General features: G+C 44.3%; 1 protein-coding gene across 2 annotated transcripts in view; it reads left to right on the plus strand.

Moving 5' to 3' along the window:
- The first annotated feature begins 4,759 nt into the window (after window positions 1–4,759).
- The window catches only part of afmid (arylformamidase), a 62,320-nt gene continuing 57,578 nt past the window's right edge, over window positions 4,760–9,501 (plus strand). The window contains exon 1 of one of the 2 annotated variants that reach the window (XM_080209496.1): window positions 4,760–5,796. The gene's annotated coding sequence lies outside the window, so the exon portion shown is untranslated. The remainder of the gene's footprint in view (window positions 5,797–9,501) is intronic. The other variant, XM_080209501.1, reaches the window with a different exon arrangement.

A 9,501-nucleotide genomic window follows, 5' to 3' on the forward strand; every position in this document is an offset into this window, starting at 1 on the left:
AGTTATGCAAGGCTGGAATCAAACCCAGGTCCCTGATGCTATGGGGCAGCAGTGCTAGCCACTGTGCTGCCTGCTATTATGTATTGATAACTTAAGTTCTATCCTGTAGCATAGATGAGGATCACAAAATATGAATTGCAATTGTAACGAACTCTTAGTCATAGATTTTGCTGACTTGAACAATCATGCTGAAATCTGAATCAAATTAGAATTGTAGAATCCCTACAGTACAGAATGAAGTGGTTCAGCCCACTGCGTCTGCACCAACCACAATCCCATCCAGCCCCTATTCCTGTAATCCCACATAATTACCCTGCTAATTCCCCCTGACATTAAGGTTAATTTAGCATAGCCAATCAACCTAACCCACACATCTTTGGACTGTGGGAGGAAACTGGAGCACCTGGAGGAAACCCACATAGACACAAGGAGAATGTGCAAACTGCACACAAACAGTGACCTGAGGTTGGAATTGAACCTAGGTCCCTGGTGCTGTGAGGCAGCAGTGGTAGCTATGGCGGCCTCCTTATATAAATCATAAGGAGATAAATGCAATAGAGTTTGCTGACTTCACTACCAATATTCCATGGGTTCTTTCTGTTAGCGTGAGTGGACGAAATCACCATTACGCACTCGGGGTGAAGTTCAATAATGGCACAGCTTTATTTTCTTTACATTGACAGAGAAGCACAGTCAGGACACACAATCAGACTGTCCCGAAAGTGCTCTAAAGACTCCCCCATAACGGGCTACAGTTATACCTGAACTTCGGTGTAGTACGTGATTCAAATGCTAATCCTTTATTTACAGTATTTGATTTACAGCCATCCTGTCTCGATGTTTTCGAGTGTTGGAGCAATTGTTTTAAGTGTGTGTTAATTGTTTTTGTCTGGTTATTAATGGTCTAGAATCTCTGGGGTTTGAACCACAGGTGTGTCATTGATTGCAAAAGAGGTTTGAGGGGCAAGGAATGTTTCTTTAACTATGCTAATTTTAGGTGTCTCCATGGGTTGTTTGACTGTTTTAGAAGTGCTGATTTTGATGGGGTGGGGATGTGTTTTTTAATTTAGTTCCTGTAGGTGCCATCCTGTCCAGCTTCCGTTATGTGCTAGCCCTCATTTGCATTCTAAAAGCATGCTCTTGTTTACTGATCGGTGTCTGTTACTTTGTGATTTTTAGTGGAGGGCTCTAAGGGTAGCTTTAGTTTGCTTCCATTTTGTGTGCCCAATTTCATAAAATTTGTTGCCCGACAACATCTCCAAATAATAATAGGACAGATCTTGCCTGACTTATTTAAACCACATGAGTGTAATGCTAGTCTTCCACTGAATATGTGCCTTGTGCTTATATTTCAATTGTGTGATGGACAGGTGATAGTGTGAAGAAATGATTCTGTTTTTATTGAGTTGTTAATACAGTGATGTACATGAGGGCTCAACAGAATGGTGGGAGGCATACTTGATGGACTTTATTCTTCTCCCACAGAGCAATGTATCTCCACCTTTGTTCCAAATTTGGGCATGCCACTGTTATTGCAAAACTGTCAGTGCACAGCACCTTACCCATATGGTATGCAGACAGTGGGTGGTACAATGATTAGCACTGCTGCCTCACAGCACTAGGGACCCAGGTTCGATTCCCAGCTTGGGTCATTGTGTGGAGTTTGTACGTTCTCCCTGAGTCTGCATGTGTTTCCTCCGGGTGTTCTGGTTTCCTCCCACAGTCCAAAGATATGCTGGTTAGGTACATTGACCCAAACAGGTGCCAGAGTGTGGTGACTAGGGGAATTTCACACAACTTCATTGTAGTGTTAGTAAAACCCTAAATTGTCACTAATAAATAAACTTTATGTGCTTTGCAAGGAACCTGTACACTAACTTCAGAGCTTCACCTGGTCTCTCCAACTGTCCATGGATTAAATCGTGCGATCAGGCAATTAGTACAACTGTCACAGCGTGCATTTCCTAGATTAGTTTACAAGCCACTGTTTGATCAGCACTTAGCAGGTCATGTGAGAACAGCCAAATGAGCCAGAATATTTGGCAGTTGTATTACATTATTCAGAATTCAGGCCTTTGCACAAACTCAAAACTAAGGTTGGGGTCCTTGCTGTGAGTTAGGAGGGACTTGCAACTGACTATAAACAAAATTGATATAAAGGTAAAATGACTGACATCTCACAGAAGTGGATAACTATGTTTGAACTGGGAGGGGTGATATCGCTTCTAAAGCTTGTCTAAAGTTGGAGAGGCTGAAATATATTACCTCCGGATAAATTATAAATCCAAATACCAAGTCTGTTATCAGTAATTTGAGATGTGGAAACTTGAACAAACTGATAAACATTGTGAAACTTGACACATGTATTACATATCTCTGTGATAGGGACACCAGGCTTTGAACAGAACAACAATAAATCAAAAGATGTCCTGTGTGTCTTGTGTTCGCTACGTGTAAGAACACAATGAAGCCTTTCTAACTCTCAAGCCTCATCACTGATATCAGCAAGCTTACCACGTGAGAAACTTCCACCCAGTTTTGTGTACCATTTACTTCCCATTCATAACTGCCCTGGAGAAGGTGGTGGTGCAGTTACACCCACAGTGCTGCTGGGAAGTTCCTAGGATTTTGACTGGCTGCTGACAGTGATACATTTCCTAGTCAATATGTTTAGCGTGCAGATAGTGATGTTTCCTTCTGTCTGTTGCCTTTGTTTTTGTCAGTGCTATAGGTCACAGATTTGCAGAGTTGCTGCCTCCATAGACAGCTCTAAGCTCTGAAATTGTTCAAGAAAGGTTGTGGTTGGATAATGGCAGCAGATTGACTTATGAGGATATTACAAAAAATATTTGCAATTTAAAGCAAATGAATTTTTAATTACACAATTAGATAAGCAAAACAATAAATGCTATTTTGAGTATTGCTGAAAAAAAGACGTGCTGTCAAAACTTTTTGTTTTGTGCTCAGCAGATTTGTAAGACTACTAACTCTCAAAGGGAGAATTATGGCTGCACAGTGGTTAGCACAGTTGCCTCACAGGACCAGGGACCTGGGTTCAATTCCTGACTTGGGTCACTATCCGTGTGGAGTCTGCACATCCTCCCTGTGTCTGCATGTTTCCTCCCACAGTCCGATTGACTGGCTTAGCTAAATTACCCCTGAACAGGCGCTGGAGTGTGATGACTAGGGGATGTTCACAGTAACTTCATTGCAGTGTTAATGTAAGCTAACTGATGATACTAGTAAATAAACTTTAAACTGTATAAGCACTGGGTACTGATTGGTAGAGGTGTTGTCATGGAAAGTACATCAGGGAACAGTTAACTGGCAAGCTTTTGTTTAAATATAAATGGAGCCGGTCAGATTGGTCAAGACATTGCGAGTGAATCAGGGCATGGCGGCAATGTCAGTCATCCAAATGTTTGTTCAATTAAAAAGGCCCAATGAATGGATTTGTTCTGCTTGTAAAGGACAGACCCTGAGTGTGAATCTATGAAATGTCTAGCATGATCCTGCTTTCTTAGCCAACCACCTATACATAAAAACCCAGAATCAACACATTAAATATTAATTCACAGGAAAATTGCAGTCAATTCTAATTTATTACACATTAAATGGCAGATACAATGAAGACAAATTCACTCAGCAAACTACTCAGCATGTGGGTCAATCTCACCAATTTTGGTGAACAATCTTCACCAAAAATACCAGATGTCTGCGGAACTGCAATACTGTCACTTGAAGACCATATTGGTGGATCAATGCCACACACAGAGCAGAACAACTATGCATTTGTTTACTCTCAGCTTCTGAACCCAGCCCATCTCCTTCAGCTTGTTTCTACTGCACCACTGGGCTCATCAACTTCTACTGAGCTTGGACTAATCTTGTGTATGCCTTCACCTAGGTTCAATACAGGCAGCATGGTGGCACAGTGGTTAGCAATGCTGCCTCACAATGCCAGGGATCTATGTTCAATTTCCGGCTTGGGTCACTGTGTGTGGAGTTTGCACGTTCTTCCTGTGTCTGCATGGGTTTCCTTTGGGTGCTCCAGTTTCTTCCCACAGTCTGAAAGAGTGCATTGACCCAAATAGATGCCGGAGTGTGGCGACTAGGGGAGTTTCACAGTAACTTCATTGCAGTGTTAATGTAAGCCTACTTGTGACTATACTTTACCTAGGTTTGGTTTCCCTAGAAGCTTTGGTTTCTAAATGCAGTTTCAGTTTTTCTTTCCCTGGAAACCCGAGTGGTCAGTTTCTTTTCTTCATGGTCAGGGTCTGTCCTAAAAAAAAGTACAAGCTTTGAAACCATGGGTTTCATTACAATATAAAATAAGAGATGTGCATTAGGCAGGACTAGTGAACACTCAACAGACAAATTCAATCCACTTTACAAATGTAGGAACAATGAAACAAAAAATTGCATATTAAGCTCTCAGGTTTAAATTATGCTCATCGAAGTGGCAGTGCTAAACTAGATTAATGTTTTCTGATCACTGTTATTGAGTTTTCAGATCTTCAGCAAAATATTACCTTCAATACAAAAACAGAAAATGCTGGAAAAACTTAGCTGGTCTGACAGCATCTGTGGGGAGACATGCTGAGATCTTCCTAGCATATTTCTCTTTCACATTCCAGTATTTTGCCTTCATTATCATCAATACATTAGCTCTAAATGCAGATACATGGCAGTGAAGTTATATTTTAAAATATATGGCTTTTGGAGCCATGGTCCTCAAATATTATGTCCATAATACCAAATGTTTTCATTTCAAACAGTTAATGATTTCTCAGTCAAATAAATATAATGGCTAATAAAAAACAAGGTTTATTTTTCTTTCAGTATTCTATGCAGCAGTTAATGGCAGTCCCGCACTCCAGCATTAGATAGCTACCAAGTTAATTATTTTCAGTATCACACAATGAATCTTGTCACACTAACCTGCATTGCAACACCAACTAAAGAACACACCGGGGGCTGGAAGATTGTTGTCCTAACTTCAGAGTTAGTAATTATTAGTGATTGCGATCACTGAACTGTGCTGTACGTTTCCTGTGTGGCCATTTTAATAAACCAGACTGAGCAACTAATTAGACAAAGCTATTAAAAAAATGAAGTATAGATATCTATAATTAAAAACTAAACATTAGCTGTACTGCTCTAGCATAGCTTTGGGAGGTGATGGGGTGGGGGGTAGTCTCATGAATTCTGTTCATCATTTAGTGATCGCAGGAAGGTACATCCAAGGTGAAAGGATAATTTAGTTTGGTAGCTGGAAATCATAGCCCAGACTCACATGGAGAACAAGCAGGGTGTAAGAGAACAGAGCCAGTACCTCCGCTCTAGTTAAATGCAAAAGAGCTTTGTGTGGATTTTGAAATAGTGCAGTTAGTGTAAATAAGCTCGCTGTAATTTGTAAGCTAGAGGAAGAAGATGCAATGCTGCTTTTATCAATCCATGTAACATCCTGTTCGATCCTCAGGCCCCACCCAGTCCCCAACTGAAAGTGCAAATGTAGAAAGGAGGAGGACAGAATTAGCCTCGATTGTGATGTCTCAACACGTCAGTGACTTGCCCAGAATTGCATGAGGATCATTGCTTGGGGAAAAGTGCTGAAGAGTTGTCTATGGCAGAGGGGCCACACCCAACATAGGCCAACATCTTAAATGAGGAGGAGATAAAGTTTGTGGGTAGTTGAGGGGGTGGAGAGAGGGGATGCTGGGAAAGGGGGAGGAGGATTATTGTTCCTTGGGAGCACATCAGAGAGGGAGAGACTGGTGAGAGGAGAGCTTGTGAGTAAGGTACTGTGTATTTTTTTAAACTAACGTCTCTAGCTTTTTTAATTTTAAACCGGATCAAGAAGTGGTCATAGGGAGGCCTGGGAAGTAGTTTTTTTTCCCCCTCTGGACCCCCATAAATTGGAAAGGTGAAGAAACCCGATACTCTACATATGTAGAGTATCCCATCCTACCCCCTCCTCTAACCTAAAAAAAAGAGAGTGACGCTCATTGTTCCTTGGGAGCACTGAAGAGAGACAGCAATTTGCGAGAAGAGAGCTTGTGGATGAATAGAGCGATTTCTAAAACTAACTTTACTAGTTTTTTTTAAAGTTTTGTACCGGAAACCGGAAGGTGTTGCAAAGACACTTGCGTAGAGTTGTTTTTTAACCTTACTATAAATTGGAGCGGTGAGGAATCCCGATACTCTACACAGGTAGAGTATCCCACCCCTCCCTCCTCCTCTAACCTAAAAAAGAGAGAGAGAGAGAGAAGGGCTCTGACTGAGAGCAGGCAAGTTTGTTTTTGCGTGAACTGTAAGGGCTTTGGCTCACAGGGCCAAAGAGATAAGGGTGAGGCAAGGTAAGTTATAAGTTTTTATTACTTTTTTTTCCCTCTGGGTTTCTATAAAGGGCAAGTATGAGTGTGAGGCCAGTATGTTGTTGCCGATGCAATATGTGAGAGGTCTTGGAGGCTCCTGGTCTCCCAGACATCCATAACTGTGCTCGGTGTGTGGAGCTGCAGTCCCTACGGGACCTGGTAAAGGAACTGGAAAGGCAGCTCGAGGACATTTGTCTCATTAGAGAGAATGAGGAGATAATTGACAGGAGCTATCGGCAAGTTGTCACACCAGGGCAACGGGAAGAAGGCACGTGGGTAACTATTAGGAAGGGGAAACCTCAGGTGATGGAGAGCACGCCGGTGGATGTCCCCCTTCAAAATAAGTACTCCTGCCTGAGAACCACTGGGGGGGACAGCTCATCTGGAGGAGGAAGCGGCGGCCAGCTCTCTGGAGCTGAGCCAGTACTTCAAAAAACTAAGAAAGAGAGCAGCAAGGCAGTACTAATAGGGGACTCCATAGTGAGGGGATCAGACAGGCGTTTTTGCGGACGCAGACGGGAGTCGCAGATGGTGGTTTGTCTCCCTGGAGCTGGGATCCGGGATGTCTCTGGGCATATCCCAGACATCCTGAAAGGGGAGGGTGAGGAACCGCAGGTTGTGGTTCATATAGGTACTGCTGACATAGGCAGGCAGAGGGAAGCAGTCATGAAAAGGGATTATAGGGAACTGGGTAGGCAGCTGAGAAAGAGGAATGCGAAGGTAGTAATCTCAGGATTGCTGCCTGCACCGTGGGAGAATGAGAGCAGGAATGGAATGAGCTGGAGGGTGAATGCATGGCAGAGGGACTGGAGCAGGGGGCAGGGATTCCAGTTCCTGGATCATTGGGACCTCTTTAGGGGCAGGTGTGACCTGTACAGTAAAGACGGGTGGCACTTGAATCCCAGGGGGACCAATATCTTGGCGGGAAGACTGGCTAGGGCTACTGGGGGGACTTTAAACTAGAAAGGATGGGGGGAGGGAACAGAGATGAGGAGACTGAGACCGAGGAGGTTAGCTCCCGGGTAGGGAAGGACTGCAGGCAGTATGAGAGGGAGGTTAGACGGGTGGTGGAGAAGAGAAATGTCCAGACCGAGGGGCTGAGCTGTGTCCATTTTAACACCAGGAGTGTAGTAAATAAGGTAGATGAGCTTAGGGTGTGGATTGCTGCTTGGGAATGTGATGTGGTGGCCATTACAGAGACTTGGATATCTCAGGGACAGGACTGGGTACTTCAGGTGCCAGGATTCAGATGCTTCAGGAAGGACAGGGTTGGGGGCAAAAGAGGTGGTGGAGTGGCACTGTTGATCAGGGACAGTGTCATGGCTGCAGAGAAGGAGGATGCCGTGGAGGGACTGCCAACAGAGTCTCTGTGGGTGGAAGTTAGGAACAGTGAAGGGTCGATAACTTTGCTGGGTGTATTCTATAGGCCGCCCAATAGTGACAGGGAAGTTGAGGTGCAGATAGGAAAACATCCTAGAGAGATGTAGTAATAACAGAGTTGTCGTGATGGGAGACTTTAATTTCCTAAACATCGACTGGAATATCCCAAGGGTAAGGGGTTTGGAAGGGGAGGAGTTTGTTAGGTGTGTTCAGGAGGGTTTCCTGACACAGTACGTGGATAAGCCTATGAGAGGAGAGGCTGTACTTGACCTGGTGCTGGTTAATGAACCAGGACAGGTGTCGGATCTCTTGGTTGGAGAGCATCTTGGGGATGGAGATCATAATTCTATCTCCTTCACGATAGCATTTGAAAGAGATAGGATCAGGCAGGCTAGGAAGGTGTTTGTCTGGAGTAAGGGGAAATATGAAGACATCAGGCAGATAATTGGACGAATAAACTGGAAGGAGGCATTCTTGGGGAAAAGTACAGAAGGAAGGTGGCGGATATTCAAGGAATGTTTGACTGGAGCTCTGCACAATTACGTTCCGATGAGACAAGGAGGTTTTGGTAGGGCGTGGGAACCGTGGTGCACCAAGGCTGTGGTGAACCTAGTCAGGAAGAAAAGAAAGGTGTATAAAAGGTTCAGGGAGCTAGGAGATGTTAAGGATCTAGAGGAGTATAAGGCTTGTAGAAAGGAGTTTAAAAAGGAAGTTAGGAGAGCCAGAAGGGGTCATGAGAAGGCCTTGGCGGGTAAGATTAAGGAGAATCCGAAGGCCTTCTACAAATATGTGAAAAGGATGAGAAAAGGAGGGATAGGACCTATAAAAGGTGAAGGGGGAAAAGTCTGTGTGGAACCGTAGGAAATGGCAGAGGTGCTTAATGAATACTTTGCCTCGGTATTCACGGTGGAAAGTGATCTGGGAGGTTGTACTACAGGTTTGCGGCAGTTGAAAAGATTGAGTATGTGGATGTTAAGGAAGAGGATGTGTTAGAACTTTTAAACTCTATCAGGATAGACAAGTCGCTGGGACTGGATGGGATGTACCCCAGGTTACTGTGGGAGGTGAGGGAAGTGATTGCAGAGCCCCTGGCGATGATCTTTGCGTCGTCGATGGAGATGGGAGAGGCTCCGGAGGATTGCGGATGTGGTTCCTACATTCAAGAAAGGGAACAGGGATAGCCCGGGAAATTTCTGACCGGTGAGTCTGACCTCAGTGGTTGGTAAGCTGTTGGAGAGGCTTCTGAGGGACAAGATTTATGAGCATTTGGAGAAGTTTAGAATGATCAGAAATAGTCAACATGGTTTTGTCAAGGGCAGGTCGTGCCTTACGAGCCTAGTTGAGTTCTTTGAGAATGTGACTGAGCACATTGACGAAGGAAGAGCGGTAGACGTGGTTTACATGGACTCCAGCAACGCGTTTGATAAGGTCCCCCATGCAAGACTTCTTGAGAAGGTGAGAGGGCATGGGATCCAAGGGGCTTTGGCCTTGTGGATCCAGAACTGACTTGCCTGCAGAAGGCAGAGAGTGGTTGTGGATGGGTCTTTTTCTGCATGGAGGTCAGTCACCAGTGGAGTGCCCCAGGGATCTGTTCTAGGACCCTTGCTGTTTGTCATTTTCATAAATGACCTGGATGACGAAGTGGAGGGATGGGTTAGTAAGTTCGCTGACGATACGAAGGTTGGTGGTGCTGTGGATGGTCTGAAGGGATGTCAGAAGTTGCAGCGGGACATAGATAGGATGC

Source organism: Carcharhinus amblyrhynchos, chromosome 21 (genome assembly GCF_965287045.1).
Source record: "Carcharhinus amblyrhynchos chromosome 21, sCarAmb.v2.hapA, whole genome shotgun sequence".
NCBI classification, from domain to species: Eukaryota; Metazoa; Chordata; class Chondrichthyes; order Carcharhiniformes; family Carcharhinidae; genus Carcharhinus; species Carcharhinus amblyrhynchos.